The sequence below is a fragment of the Sphaeramia orbicularis genome, chromosome 24, assembly GCF_902148855.1.
Source record: "Sphaeramia orbicularis chromosome 24, fSphaOr1.1, whole genome shotgun sequence".
NCBI classification, from domain to species: Eukaryota; Metazoa; Chordata; class Actinopteri; order Kurtiformes; family Apogonidae; genus Sphaeramia; species Sphaeramia orbicularis.
In genome coordinates, this window is record NC_043979.1 from 30,678,313 (window position 1) to 30,705,341 (window position 27,029).

Genomic DNA, 27,029 nt, shown 5'->3' on the forward strand with positions numbered 1-27,029 from the left:
TAGTCTAGGGGCCACATACATGATCTCAAGTGGGCTGGACCAGTAAAATAATAACAGTGAAAAAAGTAAAATTACACAATGAAAATGTTTACATCTACAAAGTTTCCTAAACAATCTGAATAGCATGAACAACCTGAAGTGTTTTAAAGGGCTCATATTTTGCTAAACCTGCTTTTATTAGTCTTTGGTACATTTATTTGTGTATTTGGACCCTAATAGTTCAAAAAGTTTGAATTTGAGCCCTCCAGGTGCTGCAAAGCTATCTATCTAATCATTTTGGGGAAAATCAAGTGGATTTCTACAACCTGTTTTAATTCCTGCTTAATTTATTACGTCTATAGCTAGTTATGTCACGACATTTGCACATGACTGAATTCAAGATTTTTTTTCTCAATTCAAGCAAAAAATCTGCCAATGAAACAAGTGAAAATTATCTTGGTAAGATTTCTTGAAATAAGATTTTCAAGATCTATAGTTTAAAAATAAGTACTTATATTTCACTGAAAGTCACTCTTTAAGTGATTATGTCTTATTTTAACTATGATGAGATATTTTGACTAGAAATGAGAAAAATACACGTGGTAAGATTTTGGTTTTTGCAGTGTTCAGTCTCAGCTTAAGAGGGACTGATTTTTATTTGGGGTGGGGGTACGAGGAGATTTATGTTTTAGTTCTTACAGATGCAGAACTAATGTTTAGGGCACTATTTCTCCCAGAGTACTACATATATTAAGTAAAGTCTAAAAAAACATCTTAAAAGTGCTTTACAAAGTATAATTGCAGTCAGTATGATTCTTATTTTGATTTGGCTGGAAACATTTTAATGATGATTTCACAACTAGCTTGATTATTTAGCTTCGAAATGTAGTTAAAATACTTATCCTGATATGTATACATGTATTAATGGGCCCCATTGTCACTAGGAAGCACAGCTTTATTGTCAGCCATATCCCTGTTGAAATACTGTTTTAAAAGTTTGTGTTTTCCCTGCTTCTTAGAGGTGACACCAGCTCTTCTAAATAACAGAAGTGCTCTGGGAATGCAGTTTCTTTTTCATGTTTTGTTTTGTTTTTTTTTCATTTTATCACTGCAAGATGCATCTGTAGTTAAAACTTACTGTCCTCATTCATATTTTAACATGTGACAAATTACAGCCTTCAAAAAAGCCTGTTATCAACAATGTAGAAATGAAGCAAGTCGCTCTTATGGAAACAATACACCATCCATCCATCCATCCATCCATCCATCCATCCATCCATCCATCCATCCATCCAATAGAAGATTATACTAAAAATCTGTTTTTATGTATTTTAATGTATTATTGTGGATGTAGCCCAAGGTTCTCTTACTTATTCCATACTGTAGGAAGTTTGGATTGATCTGATCCATCTATGTTGCATCCCTAAAAAAATCAGTTTTATTATATGAAGACTGCATTTCTTGTAGAATTACAAAGATGAAGCATTTTTATTCCTCTATGTGATTTTTGATAATATAGTAACATTCTTATCGTTCACCAGAGGAATGTGGATATGATCATATGTTAGTTTATGACTTTTTGATTATGACAATCACAGTATTTCATATCTGAACTGTATAACTCATATAATAGGTGTGTTGTCGGTCTTATAAGATCTCCCTTTACCATTGGATCATCCCCACTGATATTAAAATGGCCAAATTTACAGTTGAAATAATCGTGTTTACAGGATATTTATTGCCACTTTGGTTGATTTTGTCCTCTGTGACAAATGTACTGAGGGTGATTTTTTTTTTTTTTTTTTTCCCCCTGCAATATATAGCTCACCTGTCTCAATTGTATAAAAGCCAGAATTGAATGCTTTCAGTGTCTGCAGTGCATTGTACAGTCAGCTCAGCTCAAGCTGGACATTTGGAGCTTTTGTTTATTGAATTTAACTTATTTTTCTCCCTGACTGGCAGCTCTGCCATGAGAGTTACACCTGTAAGACCGTCAGAGGATTCTGATATGAAGTTTACTGGTATTTAATCACAATAATCAGTGTAACTTATATGCATTAACTGATGTTAGCATTCATTTTATATCACGTTATGAGGTCTCTCAGGTACCTGCAAATGTGCTCAGGTAGCTGTAATGAGTGTGTTTACTTATCTCAACTTTAACATTACTGTTATTAAATACAACTGTATGTGTTAACATTTATTAAGTAGCTGAAATTACCTAATAGTGTTAATATTAGCCTGTAGGTCGATGTGATAAGTGTTAACAGTATGTTTGGGTTTTATTACTCTCTCCTCAAGATCCACCCACTTGCTGCCATGAAACTAACATGATGATAGCCATGTTGCATGTCTTGAAGCTTCAAAACTGCATTTTAAAAACCAATGAATGGGTTTGTTGATTGTTCAGAAGTCTACACCCTTGAGACTTTATTTCAGTGAAATGGGCTGTTTGGAATTTGCGGTTGTAAAAGTGTCATAAAAGCTGCTGTGAGTATGTGCTTGTGTTCCTTTTCTTCAGTCGTTTTACTTTACTGTGTGTTTCAGGGTCAAAACAGGGTGGAATAACAGAAAAAGACAAAGAGAATTGACGTTTTACAGGTTTTTACTGAGTAAGGCTCTCAGAATGTACATCAATAAGAGATTAAGGATGTTGAACATGAACAGTGAACTGGAACACACTGAAAAACAAGTATTTGAATTTTAGCCCAGTAATTCAGGTCTCTGTTTTGGGCTCTTTTTTTCTAAATGAGTCCAGCTGCTTTTTGGAACCAGGTTGAACTCCAAAAAGCAGTTATATGATCAAAACTTGGTAAAAACACAGTAAAAAAAAAAATTAAAGGAAAATCGCTGCAAACGTCAGTGAAAACAACACGGAAAAAAGCCTCGCTAGCTGTTTTGCCCCCCATTACACAGGTGGTGGGGGGTGCACTGCACATGTTTAGATGACTATGGAAAGCACAAGGTCTATTGTCTCAACACATTTAGAATTTTTTCTTATTGAGCAAATAGTTGAATTTTTAGAAATATTTAAAATAAATCATACATTCAGAATGCTCACCACAGACACATCAGGGGTTAAAGGGTTAAGTCCACTGTCAAGTCTATGATTGCAATTAACAAAATTCCTCCTTCCCTCACTTATCAGTCACTCATTAGTACCAGTGTTTGGTTTGTCTGTTTGGTTTTTTTTTAGTTAACCCTTAAAGACCCAAACACCCACTGTCGACCAAAATCATCTTCTGATCTGAACTGTTTAATACCTGTTGATCCATTAATTCTGTCAATCCATGTAAATAATTGGTTTAAAATACAGTTTGTCGTCTTTTCATGGTCATCAGATATGACCCATTTGTATGTTCAGAGGCTCTGTAGTTACCATAGAAACACCGTCATCTTCTACAACATTGATTCTCCAACAAAACCCCTGGAGTTTGATCATTAACAGTGGATGGACACACTTGGTTTATGTTCAGTTATTTATATCTTTGCTGAAAAAGTCACTTTTTCTTCAGTTTTCTCTGTTTCTGGATAATCACAATCTTATGTTGTATATCAAGTGATTAAGCACTAACAGTCTTGAGGACTGGAATCGGGGGTAGGACTGGATAAGCAGTGGCTTCTTCCTACTCCCTTTCAGGCACAACAGTTGTTCTTTTTTTCTATTATTTGATTTTTTTATTTGTATATTGTTTATTATTATTGTTTATTATTATTTTTGTTTTTCTTCCATATGTTTTGTATTATGTCTGTGTCTGAAATAAACTAAACTAAACTAAAATTTCTAATATATATCCCTCAATTTTAATCTGAGGTTTTATAAATACCTACATGATCAGTGAATTAAAGGAAAATACATGATTTTCACTGGAAAAATATGAAATAAAAGGGATAATATTACAATAAGTGTCAATAAATCACATTAGAAAGGTTAAATATAGAGAAAATTCATTTGGGCACAATTTTGCCCCTTTATGGGTTAAATAACTCACTGTCCTATAGGTACTGGTAAAGCACCTGAATACTGAATTTCAGTAACAAGAGGTCCATTCTGAGCTGTCGTAGAAACATGGTGGCATGGCGTGACCAGCTCCTGTATGTAGAAACATCTCATTCTGCAGTAACACAACAATAATGATTTGCTGGTGATTGAAACATGATTAGTAATATTATGTTCCATATCTGCAGTTAGATGCCTCCAATTCTTGCACACTGAACCTTTAAGCAGTATTTATTAGAGGCAATGACAGGAAAAATGGAAGAGATGGAGAATGATGGATGATGGTCGGTGCACTTAATCGCCACTATGTTTATTGGAAACCACTTTTATACAGTTTATAACAAGAAACATTCTTTATACATTATGCTAATTGTTGAAAAAGTATGAAAATGAAATTACATGTCTAAGCTTATTTTTTCTGGTGCGGTTCTCATCAAACTTACACCCTTTACTGACTTTAAGGTATTTGTATTTTTCAGGATTTACTGACAGTCACTGAAGCAACAACCTTTTTTTGTCTGACACAGTCCCTATGTCTATTGGAAACCACTTTTATACCGGCTAAAATTTGCTTAGAGGTCTTATTTATGTCTTTGTACATAACAAATCAATCTAAGTGAATCCCCAAAGGAACTTTGTGTTGGTAAATGCAAGTTAATACAAATTTACAGGATTTCAGTTCTGTTGCAACATGTTGATGGTCATATGAACTATGTTTTCAGGTCAAAAATGTCCAATTTCATCACAATTAATGCTATATTTTCATGTCACAAATGGCCAAGTTATATTTTAACTGAATTTACCTGAAAAACAAATATTCTATTCTTTTAGATTCCCCAATTTTTCTTATAAGATTCTATACTACATATCACATGTTTTATTTTTACAGGTTGCAATATGGAGTATGGTGCTGATCCATCCTGCTTATGTTACGCCAATACATACATTAAGAATGTCACACATCACTTTTTAAATCAACAGTTTTCTAATAATAAGCATTTTTATAAAGAAATAACAATTCTGTATTGTTATTTACTCTTTAGTATGATGATAAACTACACAATAAATAATTCTGATCCTAGTTTTTGCACAAGGATCATTTGTGGAAACGGTGACATGGCTGCCGAACATCAGTATGATGGGATCTGTAACAACCATGTCACATCCGTCCACTGACACATTTTGTGTTTTTGTGTCAGCTGTTATTGTTTTAGATCCACAATACTAACATTTATGAATAAGAGGAGAATTAGCAATATTAAGTATATAAGTTTATTACTAATAAAGTACTGGTACTGACCAGGTCATCATGGGTAATGTCACGTCCGTCCACCAGCAAAAGTTTTCACATACACGTGCTATTCAAAATCCAATATTTCTGAAAATATAGCTTCCACTGTCAAATAGTATCAGTAGTCTGTGCACAAATGTATTAGCATTATTTCAACACAGTTCTATGCATTTCTTACAACTTTTTTTTTTTTTTTTTTTTTGCAAAAATGGCCACTCATTTGACCCCCTAAGTAAATTTTAGCCAATACAGTTTATTACAAGAAACATACTTTATACCTTATGCTAATTGTTGAAAAAGTATGAAAATAAAACAATACGTCCAAGGTTATTTTGTTCTGGTGCAGTTCTCATCAAACTTACACCCTTTACTGACTTTAAGATATTTGTATTTTTCAGGATTTGTTGACATTCACTGAAGCAGCAACCTTTTTTTTTTTCTGACACAGTCTGATGAAAAATAATCGATGTGGTACTACATTTTCATGCAGAATTTTTTTTTTCTTGTTACAGTGAAAACAAAGTTTCCCCGCCTCTCTGTCCCCTGGCCTTCCTCACTCTTTATCCATCTATCTCTCTGCCCACTCCTCCCTTAAGTTCAGCTTCAGTGCCTATCACATCTAAATTCATTAGTGCCTCAAGAGATGAGTGTGTGCGCCTGTGTGTATGTGTGCGTATGTGTTGAGTGTGGGTTTGCATCATCAGTGCTAAATGATTATAAAGCATAGTTATTAAAAACTGCCATAATTACCATGCCCGTAGCAAAAACACTCTGATATGAATTTACCTCCCGTCCTCTCCACAGGCAAAGACACACACAAACACACACCAATACCACATAAAACACACAGATGGCGTACAGTACATGTAACCACACACATCGATGGCGACACACAAACAGGGAAAAGCGAGGCAGGACACACACCTCTCCTCTGGCAAGAGCAAACTTTAACACAGGCTCCTCAGCTTATTGTAATTTTTCATGTTCCCTGTCCTTTCTGGCATCCAGTGAATGTCAATTATAAACCTTCTGACCCCAAGTTTGGGACTTTCTACTCTACAATGAGGGCTCAAATCATACACTCATAAACCTGGCTGGGCGATAAATCGAATTAATTCGATTAATTCGCCTTTTTAAAAATAGACGATTTGAAAAAATGCAAGATCGCAAAATCGAGGCGAGCTTAAATAAATAACTATACAGATTCGTCTCCTGCCTTTCATGACTTGAGCACTGGCGTTTGGTTCCGCCTCTTACGCCTTTCCGCCAAAACAATCACGCCCCCGCCATGGCAGACACACCACAAGCCGAAGAGTTGGTAGCTAGAAAAGGGACTCATGTTACGTCGATTATATGGAAATGGTTTGGATTTGACAAGACCGACGCAGAGCAAACTAGTCGTGGGCAAGGTTTGCAGAAGTAAGGTGAAAATGAAGAGTAGCAGCATAACTAACCTCTTTCAGCATCTCCGGTAGAGACACCCTAAAGAATGGGAAGAGTGCTCGCAGCTGCGGGAGTGCGGCGTAGCTAGCACTAGCCATGGCAAACACGCCGCAAAGAAACAACAAACTTTAGCCACATCATTTTCTTGTGCCGTGCCATATGATAAGTCAGGGGCACGATGGATTAAAATCGATTAAAATCGTAATCGTCCAAGATGACCAAAAAAATCGAGATTTTATTTTTGGCCATATCGCCCAGCCCTACTTTAATGTTAGCGCTCTTTTGTTTTGTTTTTTTGTTTTTTTTTTGTTTATTAGTAATGAGTGATGAAATTGACAGATAATTTCACAAACTGCATGCTGGCCTTGTAACAGAATTACCCCCCCCCCCCCCAAAAAAAAAAAAAAATTAAAAAAAAAAAAATCAAATGTATAGCTGAGACAGTTGCAGGATAAAAAAGAAGATTCTTACAAAATGTTATTCTGTTTACAGGTATAATATGTAAAATGTGTGCATCTAAATGTCTTAAAATGATTAATCTTCACCAAACCACATTATATAGTCTGGGAAAAAAAGGAAGACTTAATTGCTAATTCCTTATTCACCTTTCCACAGGCTGCATTGTTCTGCTAATCACTGGCAAGAAAAATCAATCTTTAAGTATTTGGAGGAATGTGGTTGTTGTAATGTAATATTGTGTACTTGTGCTGGATTCCATTTTGACTCAGTGTTGTAGATATTTTGGAAAGCTGATATTTTTCTCAACTTGTGGACCTCGAATCCTCATCTAAATGTTTTAGGTCAAAAAAGTGAGATTTTCCCAAATGCTTTCCAAAGTTTGTATGTACCTACTATTGTATTGCTCAAGGTAAGGGTGGGCGATACTGGGAATTTTGGTATTGATCCGATTCCAAGTAAATGCAGGGATAGTATCGCCGATACCTAAACCGATACTTTTTACTTGATATGTCATGATTATTGGATAATTTTGTGATTTTGCCTTTAGTTAGTTGATTATGATTTTGATAAAACACAGGACAAAGATTTTAGGCAAATACATTTTTATTACCTAACTATAATATAAAACAATTTAATAGTGTAAGAATGATACCTTTTACTACACACAGTTGTTTAAGAAAAAGTCTCTTGTGCAAAATAACAAAAAAGCAACAATGTAAGAAAAATATAAATAACAATGTCAACAACACAACAAAATTACTTTCCATTACTCACAGATATTTGTGAGAAATAACATCATTAATGAAGTAACAAAGTCAGATGTGACATTTCCCTGTCAGCTGCAGTGAAAAAGCCTCACACAGTGCTTCTCTTTTTCTCTGCCATCACGGGCTGCTCTCAGTCAGTGCTCTGACTCTCCATCCTCCGGCAGAGTGTGTGTGTGTGTGTGTGTGTGTGTGTGTGTGTGTGTGGGGGGGGGGCAGCAAAGTGTGTCTGAGAGAACAGCAGAGAGAGAGAGAGGTGCGGTATTTGAACAGACAGACAGAAGCTGCACTCACATGAACTCTGTGAGGAAATTCGACTAATCTGCTGGACGTATAGAAGAGAAACTGCAACAAAAGTATCAATCTCATCACGCCAGTGTCAATCTGATACGATACCCACCTTGGTATTGATACTATTGATATTTAGATCGATATAACCAGCCCTAGCTCAAGGTGTTTGCATCTATAATCATAGCAATGATAAGTATAATGTTAAACATATGGAATACCAGCTTATTTATGTTTACTTTAAGTTTATAATGTAACTTTGCATTGTTACACCACTTCACATAAAATCCTTTGCATCTGCTGTGTCCAGCATTACTTCGTCTACAGCTTCCACAGATGGAAAACAACCAGAAACAATATGGTTGGATCAGGCAAACCAGCGGCCCAGGGGTCACCAATCCTGGTCCTTGAGGGCTGGTATCCTGCATGTTTTAGATGTTTCCCTCTTCCAGCACACCTGACGGTTGTTATTAGGCTTCTGCAGAGCTTGATGATAGGCTTATCATTTGAATCAGGTGTGTTGGAAGAAGGATACATCTAAAACATGCAGGATACTGGTCCTCCAGGACCAGGATTGGTGACCCCTGCAGTCGTGGGATCATTTCCATTGTGGTGTTTTTAATGATGAGGAGTGGAAGGAAAACTTTCATATGTGTCTTCAGTGTTTCACATTTAAGGGTGATGAGTGAAATAGTCAGTATTTTGGTTCTATACTACCGAAATGTCTGCCAGATGAATAATCTCACTGGGCATGCTCAGAAGCTCCTTGGTTGAGGAAAAATTATGTTTTGCTATTAGCCTTGTCTCAATCTTGATGTACTCTGGTCTCAGTCATGACCTGGTCTCCATGTAGCTTGGTTTAAATACAACACTACAGAACATCAATTTGTGAATAAAAACTATTTGTAATCAATCAGTCTTCCATATATTCCAGAATCCAGTCAGTTAAATAACGTTGCTTGTCACTGGCTTTTCTTTCGTTTCTATAGCTTATTCTATCTGGTTGATCCAAACCTCCATTAAAAGATGGCAGGACTGAACTGTCCTCATATCACCACTAAAATCCAACTCCATCCATTAACAGAAAAATATGTGAATATATATATATATTCTGTTCAGTTGACATGAATGCTATACATAGGAAAAGGGGAAAATTACTTTAATACAAGCTCATTCTGACTCCTGACATCAAAAAGCAGCTGCCATCACTGAAATACATCATATAAGTACAGATTTAGCTGAATCACACTGCAGAGGTGAGGAGCCATTTACCTCCACTCCACATGTATTTTAACAGTGTTGCAGCTTTATTTATGCTTTTATTTTATTGGTTTATTTAATAGGGACCATGCATATTTATGAACATTGTTGTATAAAAAATACACCCATGTAAATATGGCAGAACTAGTACATTCATTGACATTGGTGTCTCACATCAAAACATGAATTATATATATATATATATATATATATATATATATATATATATATATATATATATATATATATATATATATATATATATAATGATAATGATGATGAATGAGGTGATAATTGAGTAACATAAGTGAGACACATTTTTGTTGTAACTGTGTGTAAAATATATAACACAATGGGGAATCAACTGGAAACCACATCAACTGGAAACCACAATTAACAAAACGTCTAGTGCTTTTAACAAACTCCAGAAACCTGTCCTTGACAAGAGAGCGGCAGCAGTTCACATATTCCTATTAAATGTTGTACTTGTACAGACCTAAAACTATCAGCAGCCTTTCACTGACATGATACTGTATATTCTGCTGCTACACTGAGCCATAATAAGCAGTCAGTGCTGTCTACTTTGTGCCACAGTTCAGAGATGAGCAAAATGTTTTGCTGCACTCTGAATGTAACGGTGTCATCATATGGCATAGATTAGGTTTCAACAAATACCATATTAACAGATGATATTGTGCCTTGCTTTTCTTTGCACAGCCTGGGATTTATTTGTGGAGAAGAAGAATGGAACTTACGGCAGAAAGTAAAGGAAAACATGTTGAGCGCTCATTGTCAATTGAAATCATTGACATTAGTGAGGCCAGTGTTTATGGTGTTGTTTACTCTTTATTCTTCTTCTTCATATTATTCTTATTATTAGCATTAACATTATTATCATTATTCATTAAAAGAAAATCATAATGAATGCATAACTGTTTGTCATTATGGATGTGAAATTGTGAAATCACCAAATTACTTATGCTTCAATGTGGGCAAAATTGCTCTGACGCACAAACATTTTTTTTTTTTTCCTTTTTGGCAAGCTATAATTTAGTGTACATTAGGGTGACCATATTTTGATTTCCAAAAAAAGAGGCCACTTGGCTCCGCCTCAAGATGCTTGATCACACGCTATGTAAGTACTGTAGTGTTTTGTGCAAAGCGCCGACAAACCCAGAGAAAATATTTCGGTGAAACAGGCTGCTTGGAGTTATTTTATTAGTTATTTCAAAGCTGCTGTGTGTATGTACTTGTGTCCTTTTTTTAGTTGATATTTGTTCAGGTTATTCACATTTTATTGTTAAAGGATAGTTTGTTAATGTAAATATTTTCATAATTTAGCCTGTTTTTTTTTTTTTTTGTCTGATTACTTTTAGGCATACTATTTTTTTTTCCCACATTAAACCAAGAAGAAAATTTGGAATCATTATTTGTAGGTTATTATGCTATTATTGTTTTTTACTTTAGACCACAATTGGTCTGAATGTGGCCCCTGAACTAAAACTATAACAAATTTGACACCGTTGACTCTTAATAACTTCAGTATAATTTTTGCACTTTACAAATTCATTCTGTGGACCAGATTGGAACCTTTGGTGGGCCAATTTCGGTCCACGAGCCGCATGTTTGACACTCCAAGTACAATCTCCTGGATTAAAATTCAGTATCTTAATAAATCTGACAAAAATTACGAGTGAAAACACACAGCCACAGTTGACTGTTGGTGCGGTGTGATGTGAAGCTTCAAAACATTGTTCTTCTGTGTAGTAAGAGTCATATGATGGACAGAGTTCAGATTAAAACTCAGGAAAGACATGAAGATTTGACAAACCCTGAAAACCCTAAGTCTTGTCTTATTCTGTCCTGGTTTAGTCTATGTCCTGGAGCTTCAGCATTTTTGGTTTATCTGCTGTGAAACACACACACACACACACACACACACACACTCTCACTCACTCCCACCATCCACCTGTCTGTACCAGCTGGCAAATACACCTGGCCCACCAGCATCAGCCAGAAAAATGGATTGTTACCATGGCAACCATATGGTGTCACCCTGGCATGGTGGGCATTGTCATGGAAACAGCCAAACAGACAAGTGCCAGCCTCATAGGCCACGCCAGACCAGAGACACACACACACACACACACACACACACACACAGATTCCTGATAACACCAGTTCTTTAGATCTTACACCAGAGTCGCTGTGTGTAGACGATATATTCAGCATTAACCCGTAAAGACCCTGTGGTACTTTTGTGGCAGTTCCCAAATTAATTTTTCTCAATATTTAATCTTTCTAAAGTGATTTAACACCATTTATTGCAATATTATCTTCTTTATTTTGCATTTTTTTCAGTGAAAATCTGATATTTTTCTCTATTTAATGTACTGATCATGCAGATATTCATTAAAATTCAGATTAAAGTTAAGGATTATTATATCAGAAACACGGAAAACTGAAGAAAAAGGGACTTTTTGAGCAAAGATATCATTAATTGAAAACAAAACAAGCGTCTCCATCCACTGTCATCGATCCAACTCCATGGGTTTTACTGGTGAATCAATGCTGTAGAAGATGATGGTGTTTCTACGTTCACTACGGAGCCTCTGAACGGCCGACAACCACTGTCGACGAAAAAAAATCTACTGATCTAAACTGTTTAATACCTGTTGATCCACTAATCCTATCAATACATGTAAATAATTGGTGTAAAATGCAGTTTGTCATCTTTTCATGGTCATCAGATGTGACCCATGTGGACGTTCAGAGGCTCCGCAGTGAACGTGGAAACACAGTCATCTTCTACAACATTGATTCACCAGTAAAACCCATGGAGTTGGATCAGTGACAGTGGATGGACACACTGGGTTTATGTTCAGTTAATGATAGATTTTTGTTGAAAAAGCTACTTTTTCTTCAGTTTTTTCTGTTTCTAATGTAATAAAAACATAACTTTAATCTGAGCTTTTATGAACATCAGTGTGATCTGTAAATTAAATATGGGAAAATACATGATTTACACTGAAAAAAACACAAAATACAGATGACAGTATTATAATAAATGGTGATAAATAACTTAAGAATGGTTAGATAGAATAATTCATTTGGGAACTGCAACAGAAGAAGTATTGGGTCTTTATGGGTTAAGGGTTAAGACATAAGGAGAAATTTTATACAATTTTGCAAAACTTTAATGCAGATTTAAAGTAAGATGGCAGAGATCCTAGAAGGGTTCATACTTCCTCAGAAGAGTACATTTAAACCCAGAAACACAACAGTTGGACTTTGTGTTCTGGGTTAAATTTAACATTCTTGGCCACATTTTTTGTCACGTGGCTTCTGTAAGCATGAACATAGACTGGGAAATTATAAAGTTGGCATGATACATGATGCAGAAAATAAAATGCATCTGCTTCTTAAAGGGCCTCCAATGACTTTACTGGCCAAATGGGAGACTAATATCTTTTTGATTAAAATCCCACTGCACATGTGACATGACTTTGACACAACGTGGGCTGGTTTGATTGCTGTTGAGTTAAAGCACAAATGAGCAGATGAGTTCAAGTTTAGATGGAATAATGTTCACAAGGTATGAGTTTTACATGAAACTTATGAATGATCACCAACTGAAATACTTCCCTGCAGTGGAAATTATCATCAGTGATTAAAATAAGTATTAATACCAAATTGTGAAAATACCCTACTAAAAATTCTGTATTTAAGTCGTAATATATACTGCAAAATGTACTTAACCCTTATGTCTCCTCAAGTTTACTACCCTCTGGTTAACTTCATAGCAAAAATGTACACGCACAAAAAACTGCTAAATAAAAATCTTAAACAAATTCAGCCCTGCTCAAAACTAGCAAACATTCAACAACATTCTTGATTTTATCCCTTTAAATACCAGTTTAATTATGTGACTTCTGAATTATTTATTACAAAAAAAACCCAAAAACTTAAATATGTTCCATATACTTGATTGATTTGATTGCAAATCAATTTTGCGGCGAATTTTTGACATATCCAAGGCTCTAATCATAAACAATGTTTCTTCCCCATATTTATTGTATGGAAAATATTTCTCTTTTTGTGTAAGAAATCACCCAGAATTTAAATAATTAAAATGGTTAAAATATGAAAATTGCTGAATAGTAGTTTTGAGCAAGGCAGAAGTTGTTTAAGAAATTTATAAACAAAAAAATACTGAAATATGATGATTTTGTAGCAGTTTTTCTGGCCACGTACATTTTGCCATGAAGGTAGCCAGAGGGTGCAAAATGCATCATGGGAGTATAAAACACATTTATGTATGCATTTATTTAACAGTTATTTAACCTTAATTTTAAGTAAGTTTGTTGAGAACTGATTCTGATTTACATTATTATAACGACCTGGCTAAGAAGACGCATGTAAGAGAAAAATACACAGGATTTCAAAAATATAACTGAAAGAAAAGTTCTTGCCAGATTTCCTGACAAAAACTGCAACACAGCCAAAATAATCACCAAATAAAAAAAAAAAAAATAAAAAAAATAAAAAAAAAAAACCTGAGAAAAATGTCCAAAAATGCTCGAGGAGGACCTAAGGGTTAAACTGTAAATATAGTGTTAGTGTTTTACTGCTATGCACATTGTTTTGACATTCATGTTACTATAGATCAGGGGTGTCAAACTCATTTTAGTTCAGGGGCCACATACAGCCCAATATGATATAAAGTGGGCCCGACCAGTACAATAATATAAATAATAGGATAAGAACTTTTGAGTGAAAAAAGTAAATTCCATAATGAAAATGTTTATGTCTATGAATTGTACTTGAACATAACATGAACAAATACGAACAACCAAAAAATGTGTTAATAAAATAAGTGCAATGTGTGCCTTAGTTTATCATGTATACATGTGAATCACAACTTAGAGATCACAGTGGGTCTACAAATACACAGAACATTTAATAACAGGGAGAATATCATTAAAATTCCATGTACTTCTCTTAAGACATTTCAGATATTCACATTTTTTGTAATAGGCTAGTCTGTAAATGTAAATATTTTTGTGTAATTGTACTTTTTTTACACTAAAATAAAGAGACAAATTTACAGTTTTCATTATTTATAGGCTATTATGATAGTATTTTACTGGTCTGATTCACTTTAGACCAGTGTTTCTCAAAGTGTGGGGCGGGCCCCCAAGGGGGGTGGGGGGTGGGAGGGCCTACTGGGGGGGCATGGCATCTCTCCTGGGTGGTTGTTTTTTTTTTTTGTCCTTCAGGTTAGAATATGTAGCAGGTGGAACTAATATTTTAGTGTTTGAGCACCCTGGACTCATTTTAGGGACGTCCACCAAACCAGTCTGCTGCCATGGTGATCCGTCACTAGACTAGACAAAGAGTTTAGGTTTGGACAATGGACAAGGACTGGAAAAGAAAAATGTGGAATGTTTCTGTTTTTGCACAGTTTGTACAGTTTGCACTTTAATGTTCTGAGATGTGCAATGGAAACAGGCTCATTGCAGCCACTGATATTGTTAAAATGTTCATCTTTATTACCAAAATTTATTTGTTGTTCTAAAAAAAAGTAACTTTATCGTCATAGTTGTAAGATAATTGCGCATTTCCAATTTTTATTTGGAAAAATATTGTCTCAGAGCAGTCTGGTTGAGTTTATTTGTATTGTTCAAGTAAAAATCTAAGTTATTTTTAATTTGAACAACAAATTATTCAAGGAAAAGCAAAAAGTATTGTTACAATATTGACGTTTCTTTCAATAAAAGTTATAATTGCACCACTGTTACAATGTTGCTGGGGTTGGGGGGGGCCTGGAGATTTTTCATCCTCCAAAGGGGGGCCCGACAGAAAAAGACTGAGAACCGCTGCTTCAGACTGGAATGACCTAAAATGATTTTAACATCCTTGATTGTTAATATCTTCAGTGTAATTTTTGCATTGCACAAATTCATCCCAGGGGCCAGATTGAACCCTTTGGCGGGCTGGATTTGGCCCCCATGTTTGACACCTATACTGTAGATGTTAAGGCTGAACTTATTTGAACTGCTTCATGAGCTGTCAGGTAGTTTAAACCACAGCAGTGCATCATATTCTATAATAGGGCTGTGCGATTAATCGAAATTCAATTACGATTTCGATTATTACACACAACGATTACAAAAATTATGTAATCGAGAAAAAAAGATTATTAATTTTGAGTTGTTTTAATTCACGCGCACGCAAGCTCCCATGAGCTGCTGGGCCCCGCCCCCCTCTAAGCTACAGCTGCCTGCTAGCCGGCAGGTCCACCCCAAGAGGAAAGTTGTACCTAGCGGTCTGGAAAAACGGCAGGAGAATCACAGCAGAAGTGCTTGGTAAACAAAAAAGGCAAGTCAAATTCAATTGTATGGAATCACTTTGGGTTTGATGAAGAAGACGAAGAGGAAAAACACATCACGTGCAAAAAGTGTTTCGTAGTTGTGTCCGCACCGACCGGTAACACAACAAACCGTTTTAACCATCTAAAGTTTAACCACTGCCACCTTTATCGTAATCTTATGAATAACTAAAATGCATAAAAACAACTTCGTCCGCAATGCAATCTTCAGTCTCCGAATCTCTTTATGCTGCAACTCCCGTATTAACCTAACCCTAACCTGTATAACCCTAACGTGCGTATTCTAGATGGCTGATGTATACAGAAGGCCTGAACTGAAACCTCACGGCATGCCACTGAATTTACTGTTTCATACTACATTGAACATAGTTGAATTTATAATTTGCACTTTACGTGAGTTTTTTTTTTTTTTATTGCCACAGTTCTATGGCAAGTCTATAGCAGTTTAATTCCAGTGCACTATTTGTTTACAAAAGGAAACATACTTGAATTTACAGTACACTTACTTGCATTCAAAGATTTTTTTGTTTCGTACAAAAGTGAACATACTTTGTTTTAGTGGTTAAAAGCTTTATGTATGTTTAAAGAGTATATTTTACATTGCGTTGCAAGAAAAAAATAAACAACTTTAAGGTTAACAAATAATCGTTTTTAATAATCGTGATTTCAACTATTGCTAAAATAATCGTGATTTTTTTTTTTTTCTATAATCGAGCAGCCCTTTTCTATAACATCATCTGTTTGTAGCATTGGTGTTGTGTGACTGTAGCAGACCTGGCCAGATAAAGACTGAGGAGCAGGAGGGTGTTTCTCAGGCTTTTAATTTTTTAGTTTAGCCAAAGACCTTCATGCAGTGAATGTCTCCCATAAAAGTAATACAAACTGAAATAAACCATTTACACAGCAACTGTCAGAAACGCACCAACCAAAAGACCCAACATATAATATCTTGCTTGGATGAGTGTTGAAGTACGTGGTGAGCCTTCCTTTCAACACGTTACAGAAAGCGAAAGCTGTCAGAGACTTAAAGTACTTAGTGATATGTCTATCTGCGTCAGTGTCATTGTTAAGCAGAAGCTATTCCAGTGCTTTAACAATAAAAAATAAATAAAGCAGATCTTTTTGTTGTAGCTTTTCTTTCACATTTAATTGCATTTTGAATGTATGTTCAACAAGTTTACAGAGCAGCATCGGTCTCATCCTGCAAAATGGTTTTCACAATGAGAAATCTGTGTGCAGGTGATTATTAGAGGCTTTATCTGAATCTTTACCTGGCAAAGTCTCAGGTCAGGTTGCTTTCGGATAGGAATTTCATTCAGCTAGCTGTTGGACAACTCTGTAGCGTCTGTTTGTACCAGCGAGCACAATACCCAGTTTTACAGTTTGCTGAATGATGAGCTGAAAAACTGGCTTCAAGTATGTTTCTGAGTAATTGTGTGTGAGTGCATAGAGTATGCGTACACTCCCACACCGACCTGCATACCACAGACCCGAGTATGCATGAGGGAAGGAATTCACACAAACTTTCTTTCCCTATCTGTATTTTTTTCAAATACAAACACACACACTCACACACAGCATTTTCCTGCTATAGCTGCGACCTTGAGACTGAACATGAACATGCATATCTCCTGCACACAGACCTCAGACGGTTTAACTTTGTGTATGCAGTTGCATGGAGTATTGCCAGCTCTGTCTGCAAAAAGACACTCTCCTCTCCTCTGCTCTTTAAAACTTAACCAACTGCATTATATACATTAAAGTCCCCAATTTTCACCTGGAAACTTGTGCCCAATGGTTATTTCTATGGGTGCTCATTTACCCAAATAAAAATGTTGACAGTGTACAGTTTCTGTTTCAACAGACACGATCTCAACATCTGTGAACCTGAAAACATTCCATTTCATTCATACGTTTCGTGTTTTAGCCACTTGTGTTTTTTGTTGTTGCATTTTTAGAGGATATAACATAGTGTTCATATAAGGAAAAGTTGGAACTGCAATTATTTTTTCTTTAAAATGTAATCCTTCGCACATAAAATAAAATAATAACAAGTGGTGCCAGGCATAACAAATCCCACCCCTCGCACGTATTGTAGCTTATTTTAGCATCAATCCAACTGATGTCATCATGTCTATGCATGTGATGATGTCAGCATATCAGTTACCTCTATACAGGGTGGGGAAGCAAAATTTACAATATTTTGAGGCAGGGATTGAAAGACAGTGTATGACCAATTAGTTTATTGAAAGTCATGAGAATTTAGTTGCCACAAGAAAATTTACATAATAGAAAATGTTTTTATTCTATGTGTCCTCCTCCTTTCTCAATAACTGCCTTCACACGCTTTCTGAAACTTGCGCAAATGTTCCTCAAATATTCGGGTGACAACTTCTCCCATTCTTCTTTAATAGTATCTTCCAGACTTTCTCGTAATAGTTTTGCTCATAGTCATTCTCTTCTTTCCATTATAAACAGTCTTTATGGACACTCCAACTATTTTTGAAATCTCCTTTGGTGTGACGAGTGCATTCAGCAAATCACACACTCTTTGACGTTTGCTTTCCTGATTACTCATATGGGCAAAAGTTTGTGAAAAGGTATGGATAATAGTGTTAGGTATGATTATGACATCAGTATATGTTTGGTTTCAAAACAATTGACGTAGTGCCTGCTGAGAAAAAACAACTAAATGTTCATTGTAAATTTTGCTTCCCCACCCTGTATATGTGCCAAGTTTGAAGTAAATTAAAACAAAATTGATGTTTTTATAGATGTGAAATTTCACCAATTATAAGTAAATGGGAGAAGAAAAAAGATTTTAAAAATTCATTAAAAATTTAAATTTTGATCAACTTTCCCCAAAATGTAATCATATCTATTCTGGGTCACTGGTAGCCTATAAACCAAATTTGGTATGAATTCAAACAATAGTTTTGCAACTATAGACATTTGAAACGGCAGAACTGCAAAAGTGAAAACATGAAGACAAAAGAGAAAACACAAATGCAAAAGAGAACATGAAGACAAAAGAGAAAACACAACTTCAAAAGAGAACATGAAGACAAAAGAGAAAACACAACTGCAAAAGAGAACATGAAGACAAAAGAGAAAACACAACTGCAAAAGAGAAAACAAGAAAACAAAAGCGAAAACACAACTGCAAAAGAGAAAACATGAAGACAAAAGAGAAAACACAAATGCAAAAGAGAAAACACAACAGCATTAACTCTAATGGAAAAGGTAGATACTTTCAGGTGGCATGACAACACTGATTGGATGACGTCACTGCCTGTCTCGTTTTCCCTTTTGCGTTTGGGGTTTGCACTTCAGGGCTACCGTAGACATCCCGGAGGCTCGTGTCACAGTATAGCATGTACTGTATTCACTGTAAAAGCCAGCTGAAATCTGTCAGAAGGTGGATGACAAACATGACAGTAAGGACTATTTTTCCATTTCTCAATAATTATATGTAAATCGAAAACATAGATGCGTATGAATGCATCACATTAAACACATACCAGGGGGATTCATTTCTAAATCACTAGAGGTCCACAAGTTATACCAGGCCTGTGCAAGTAGGGCTTATGATGATTTTACTGTGTGGTGGAAAAGTCCTGGGGTATATAAATCCACCACACACCACAACCAAAACATAACGACTCCACCAAAGAGACACAGTACAGATAGGAACAGTTCTCATGGTTAACAGACACAAAGAAACGATTGTATTTTGGCTATTCATGATTTGAAACTTTGCTTTTTTGATTAATTAAAATAAATACATCAATATCACAGATGACCAAAGTTGTGTCATAAAATGTAGGAACAAACTTTTTTCAATGTCAGTTTGAACCTTCATGTTTATCTGTTACCTGTGGTTTAAAAGGAAAAGGTTCATTCAAATGTCTGAAAGATTCACTTTGCTCGACAAGGCGTCAGATTTTACCATAGTCATGCCATGAAAGGACAGCTTTTGGTCTTTGCTCATCAAAGTCATTTCAGCTGCATGTTTTAAATGTGTGGCATTGATGTGAATGCATTTAAGGCCTCTTTTCTCTGTTAAGTGACTACAACTAATGAAAGGCAAAATTCCTGTTTTTTATGTGACAGAATTCTGAAATTAGTTTTTTTTCACAGATGCACTGGCATCAAGTTACTTTTGCCTTCATGCCTACTCAATAGATGTTTTCCACCATCTTTTAAGGAGGATGTTTGCCAGTGTTTGTCTCTACATTTTACATTCGTTGAAGTATTTTGGTTTTGGTCCTCTATTTACTCTGCTTTTCACAGTTTTGACCTTCAGGGAGATTTGAGTATTCACTTTTGTTTTAATTTTTTTTTTCATTTCTGTTCACATTCTGTCATCCTCTCCCAGACACAATTAAAACACGACTGGCTGCAAAAACATGTCTGCCCTCCTCTGTCAAACCTCTACAAATGAGCAGGGAGACTTTTAAGGACGTTCGTAAATGGTCGTCTTTGAACGGGTTCATCAGTCAGTTCTTCATGTCATAATTTTTATTATTAAAGAGAAAAGGCTACACCTCATAAACTGGCATGGTACACAGACAAGGGCACTCAAAGATGTGTCTTTATATTATGTATTAAACCATATGATCTATTCAATGATTGCCATGTTAATGAATTTGATATTTTATGTTTTTCCGGTCGCTTGATCAGCTATATTTTGTTTTGACAAATTCCTACACAGTTGTCACGACAGAGGGCAATCATTCCCGGAATATTCAATGTCAAACACATTTTTTACATTAATTTTTTTAACCTTTCATTTTTTAATTTTTTTTATTTCTTTAACATGGCTATAAGGCAGCATGCAAATAGAATGAACAGCTTTAAGACTAATAGACTTTTACCATTGGGATGATCAAATATTCATGATTTTTTTTTTCATTATTATTATTTTATCATTTTTTAACCTTTCATTTATTTATTTATTTTTATTTCTTTGACTTTTAGATTCAGATTCATAAAACTTTATTTTATTTAACCAGGTAAGTTATTTGAGAACTTATTCTCATTTTCAATAACGACAGCTTTAAGACAAATAGACTTTTACCTTTGAGGTGATTAAATATTCATGATTTCTTAAAAAACAAAACAAAAAAAAAATCATGTTTAAATGGGCAAAGCTTCATGCTTCATTTTAGTTGCCTTGGTTTTGGTTTTAGTTGAAGGGTATGTGAATTTTATATTTGCTATTCTAATATTGATTAGAACTGGACAGATCTTTACTGCAGCTATTGACAAAACAAACTAACCAGAAAAAAGAGGTGAATTGTGGTTGTTTTCCGCCTATTAACAGAGCTAAGATAACAGAACTAGAATGTAATCTATCAGTTGATGCAATGCATGAAGATTGTCAGACATGATGTTATTTTGGCTGCTTGTCAAAAATCGAGAGAATATGAGTTTTGGTTTGAAGAAGCAAATTTGATGATACTATTACAAAGATGTGTGTAAACAATGAGCTTTATATAGTTTATGGATACATACCATTGATTTGTTGGTGGTTCTGGTAATCCTAACTTAGTCCATGTCTTGTCTTGAGACTTTAGAATGTCACTGTTACATGGACGCCCTTTCAATAAAAACTGATCTCATAAACCATATTTTAATGAGGTATCTATTATCTCAAGTAATGAAAGTAGATCTGTTAAAAAAAACCCAGTGTCAGCCTGACGATATGTCTTATATTTCTACTCTTCATCTATATGATAAAAGCCAAATGGCCTCTGTGTGTGTGCGTATAGGTGTGTCTCCGGATTCATACAAAGTCCGGAAAGAGCTGACTGCTGCAGTTTGGCATACTAATGTACTTTTGGTCAAGGAGGACAGTAGCAAAAACAGCAAGTTGATAAGACCAATATTTTGGGAGATATTAGTAATTTTGCTCCAGTTTTGCTCTTTTTTTCGGAGGGGGGTGGAGGGTGCGGTAACAAGTGGTGCAGTGGATAGCACTTGTGCCTGACAGCAAGAAGGTCTTGGGTTTGATTCCAACACCAGTCAGTGGGGGTGGGACCTTTCTGTGTGGACTTTGCATGTTCTCCCGGTGTCTGCGTGGGTTCTCTCCAGGTACTCCGGCTTCCTCCCACCATCCAAACACATGCACTGATAGGTTATTCAGTTAATCTAAATCAGCCCATAGGTGTGAATGTGAGAATGATTGTTTGTCTCTATATGTCGGCCCTGTGATGAACCAGCAACACGTCCAGGGTGCAAGGTTATTATCGTTAACGAAAACTAGCAAAATGACGAAAACTTGAATTGGAAAAACACTTTTGTTAACTGAAATAAATAAAAACTGTAATTAAAAGAAAAAAAACGATAACTAACTGAAACTGTATTGTGTGCTTACAAAACTAAAACGTATAAAAGTTCTGGATAAAATTGCCTTCATTTTCGTCTTTGTCAATGTCCGATTGACATAAAATCGATTTATTTCCCTCAAGCAATTTTAGCTGCTGGCACCATATGATATTTAACGGTCCATCACTTCTTGTCACTTGTGGTTTACAGTCGTCTTCTGGTCCCCACTCTACCTGGAAACATGGAGACTAAAGTTGGGAGAAAGCAGCAGAGTCCTGTCTGGGATTTATTTGAATATTACGGAGAAGAAGAGAAAAGATATGAAAAAACTAAAACTAAACTAAAACTAAGCATTTAGAAAATAATAAAACTAATAAAAACTAGCAAACCTGCTCTAAAAACTAATTAAAACTAACTGAATTAGAGAAAAAAAAAGTCAAAACTAAATCAAACTAAACTATAATGAAAAATCCAAAACTATTATAACCTGGCCAGGGCGTACCCCGCCTTTGCCCATAAGTAGCTGGGATAGGCTCCAGTGACCCCTGCAACCCTAGTGAGGATAAAGTGGGTTCAGAAAATGAATGAATGAATGAATGAATGAATTAGTAATTTTGGAATACAATAGCCTTACAATCACATTGCTATACCCAGAACGCTTTGGCCGTGACTGCTGGACAGATGTGGTACAGCATGTGTCAGTACACAGCAGCATACAAACTACCACATCTAGAACCTGTGGATCCCCACAGGTCAACACACTAGTATAATATAATTTCCTCACAGCATCCAGGTTTTAAAAGCACAAACTGGACAAAACTAAGAGTCAGCCTTGACTTGTGTGTGTACCTCTGAATCAGACATATGACAGACAGAAACGACGAAAGAATAGAGAGCTGTCCTGCCTTAACAGGTAAAGTAACGGGAGAGTCACAGAGCTGTCAGTCAAGCAGTGGTCAGAAGGACATTGAGTGGGACACAGAGCTGAATACAGGATGTATCTGCAGTTTGATGTCTGTCTGTGAAAACTGCACACTCACTGGAGGAGAAAGCAAAGTTTCTGCCAGCTCTTAAAGCAGACAACTTGGACATTTAGAGTGTAAGCATTAGAAGAGATGGCTTTCAACTGCAACCAAGTATTTATATGGAAAATGTTGAGTGTAAGTCATTTAAGGAAGCAAGAAAAAAAAAAACAACTTATATTAAAATATATTGATATTCTTTCATAATGCACAATGACCAATCAATATTAGGGGGAATTTAGAGCGATCTAATTATGTTTTCATTTCGGTGTAGTCGTATGGAAGAAATAAGACTTGTTATATTATGTTGCCTGTGATTGTACAGTTTAAAGAGTCCATTATGTTGCACCTTTTCTGTGCAATATTTTCCCATTTCATGACAAGTAGCATCTAGACTTAAATAGGTTATATGTAATATTGATATTCAAACATCTGTCCAATGATCAACAGCATGGGAAGGCCATGTACCAGAATGTACTCATGGTAATATCAACTACCACTAAATTAACCATTTATTTATCCACAAACAGTGTCACTCACACAATAAAGTGTGAAGCTCATTGTTTATACACATCTATACAATGGTCAGTCAGTACAGTGGCGTATTTGTATTTATTTGTATTTATTTATTTAGTTACAGGACAGTGTGTATTGGCATTAGTTGCAAAGAACAAGATGCACCAGATTTAGCAGAGAAGCTAATTTCCATCTGTTGTCCTGGACAAACGACCAACATAATAAAACATCACATAGATTACGAAGTACTAATACACTGGAAGAAAACTGTTCAACATGACAGATATAGGAAAGTTTGCTTAGGCTGAACGGTTATAAAAAGGGGCTTACATTCTAAAAGTACAATAACATTTTCTAGAATAAGATATAAAAGAAAGTCTTCATATACTGCATCAGCTGATAGTTTACATTATAGCTCTGCTAGTGTAGCGCCATTTCATTACTTGCTTTCTATTGTTTGTTATCCTCAATTCATTATGTCTTATTGCTTTGGTGTAAGACCTCTTGGTGTTAGTGTTCAGTTCCCTTTGAGACCAGCAGACTCGAGGCTACAATGGCTCATTACTCCCTCTAATGGTCACAAACATTCACAGTGACACACCAGCCCATCCCTGTGTAGAAATTCTGTGCATATCTCTGGAATACAATACATTGATATCATATGCATACTTTGAGAGCTCTTTTTTTTCCACTTTAATGTTCATATTTGGGCAGTTTTGAGTAGACATACTACAGAGGAGAGGAGAGGAGAGGAGAGGAGAGAAGACTTTATTGATCCCACCATGGGGAAATTTCACAGTTGACAGCAGTAACATACAACAAATGAGGTCAAGAGAAAGACAGGTAGAAAAAAAAAACACAAATGAGGGTGAAATATAAAGGAAAATAAGAAATTTGGTGTTTATATAAATATTTATATAAACAGAGAATTAGAATTAAACATTCTTAAAATGTAAAATTTAAATGGTATTTACATGTTTACATTATTTACATTGTGGTTGCACATGTATATGGTATGATATGGGGGTGGGGGAGGGTTACATGTACTACATACTGTATATCATTATGTAGCTCCTTTAAGCTGCATTGTCGTCACCTGCTACTCTGTGTAAATACAGTCTTATTTGTGTTTTGTCAGTATGGGTCTCATTATCATCCTATAAGACTCATATTAGGCATATTGAGATCATAATTAATGTTGGCCTAAAATAACTTTAGTGTCCATATTTAGTAAATAGGGGATGGATGAAGGTGCTAATGGCTTAAAAGTAGAATGTGTCGGATCCATCTACAGCTTTATGCTGGAGAAATTGTGGTAAAACAGGTGACCATACACACGTATTGTGGGACTGTCCGAGCTTGTTTCTATACTGGAAAAATATCAAAGAAGAAATTGAAAAAATTGTAAAAAGAGAAGTCCTTTCAAATGTTTTGTTCTATTTACTTGGAGTCATGCCGGTCAATGATTTTAATGCAGAGCAGAGATATATTTTACATATTTTACTATTGATTGCTAAAAAAATAGTAACAGTAAACTGGAAGAGTGTCAAATCACCAACAGCAATAGAATGGAAACAAAGACTGAAACAAGTGTACACTATGGAAAGAATGACCACATCATTACAAATGAAAATGGATCTTTTTAAGCGGAGATGGCACATGGTCGAAGACTATTTGTATAATTAAACTTTTTGGGTTGTTGACGAGAATTGCTCTTATAAGCCCTGACATGAGGCGTTTTGTATTTATATAGATGTGTGCATATGTATACAAATATATGAATATTTCGATATTTGGCAATGTATCTATAGATGTAGTATAATATTTGTAACAATAATAATACAATGTGGTGTAATTTATTTTTTTTAATTTATGTCTTGTCTCAGATGTTTTGTTTTGTTCTGTTTTATATTGTGCAAAAATCTAAGTAAAAAGTAAAAAAAAAAAAAAAAAAAAAAAAAAAAAAAAGAATGTCATCCAAAATAATGCACTGATAATTGTGTATATCGATCAAAGCTGGTTGTGCATGTACAATTTTTGTGGTGTCAAAGGCAAAAGATGACAAAATGTGCCAATGTCTTCAGTTATGACTCCAGCGTAACAGTCCTACACGACACTGTTAGAAAGATTAAAAGGCAGTTGTTGTCAGTCTTGCAGTCAAAGACAGTCTGGGACAAAATTCTGCGTCTGTGTTAAGATGACCATCTAACAATGTGGCGGCAGCTCCGATCTACATCCACACTACCAACCAACTGAAATTCAGCATGAAATGACAGGCACTATTCTAAAAATACTTTCCTCAAGCTCTCATTGTAAAATTGAAATCCCAAGTTGGCCTCTTTTCCCAAACCAGACCCAGGTCCACATTGTCCTCTGAGTCTTTCTCTTATTGGATTTTTTTGTCCTTACACATAAATTACTATTGGAATTGTCCAATTTGTATTGAAGTTTTTTATTTCCCCCACATCTGTGCAGATGGACCACACATTCTTATGTTGTTATATTCTTGGCTTGTGTTGTAGCCTATGATTCAGTAACCAAGGAGTGTTAACCTAAACCTGTAGGGGCAAATATGACACTTATGCATATATAGAAATAATGAACTATGCATTTGACTATGAAGTGTTACAATACAGAAATGAGGGCCAGTGATAAACAACAATGGGAGTTATCCATTCAGTCCATGGTAGACCAAACTATCTCACATTTGGCCTCAAAATTGCAGTGATCTTCTGCTGAAATCCAGTGAGTGCTGTGACATGTTAGATTGCTGGAAATTGCCTGCACAGGAACAATGTACCTGCAACAGGGTCGAATGGGGCCATGTAGCTGCTCCAAATAAAAATCTGTCTATGCTTGTTGTCCATTTTGCAGTACAGAGATTTGTGTGAATATGTGTGTGTGTGTAGACTAACTTAAGAGTCAGATCTGCTATTACACAGCAATGACTACCTGCCAGGTTTTCCTCTGCCGGCTTTTAAGCTAGATAAGAGTTTCAGCAGGATAGTTTTGTTTGATGTGAGAGATAAAGCAATTGCGGTGATCTGCAAACATCTTCAAATCACCACCAAACAGAAAGTACATTCTGAGAGACAGTATTTGGTACGAAGGCTACTGAAAAAAAGCAACACCCAGAGAAATATGTATATTTATACTGCGATGAAAAGCAGATATGCATGTCTCTTTCACATCCATAACGACTTTTATATGGAAAAAAAAAGGTTTAAACTCTTTGAGAACGTGTACTTCAGAGGCATATGACAGCTGATGAACAGAATCTGACATT

General features: G+C 35.5%; 1 long non-coding RNA gene across 1 annotated transcript; it reads left to right on the forward strand.

The window, feature by feature from the left end:
• The first annotated feature begins 466 nt into the window (after positions 1–466).
• Positions 467–27,022, forward strand: LOC115415423 (uncharacterized). The gene is made up of 3 exons (XR_003934802.1): positions 467–608; positions 9,913–9,918; positions 27,008–27,022. It is a non-coding gene; the product is annotated as an uncharacterized LOC115415423 (long non-coding RNA).
• The last annotated feature ends 7 nt before the right edge of the window (positions 27,023–27,029 follow it).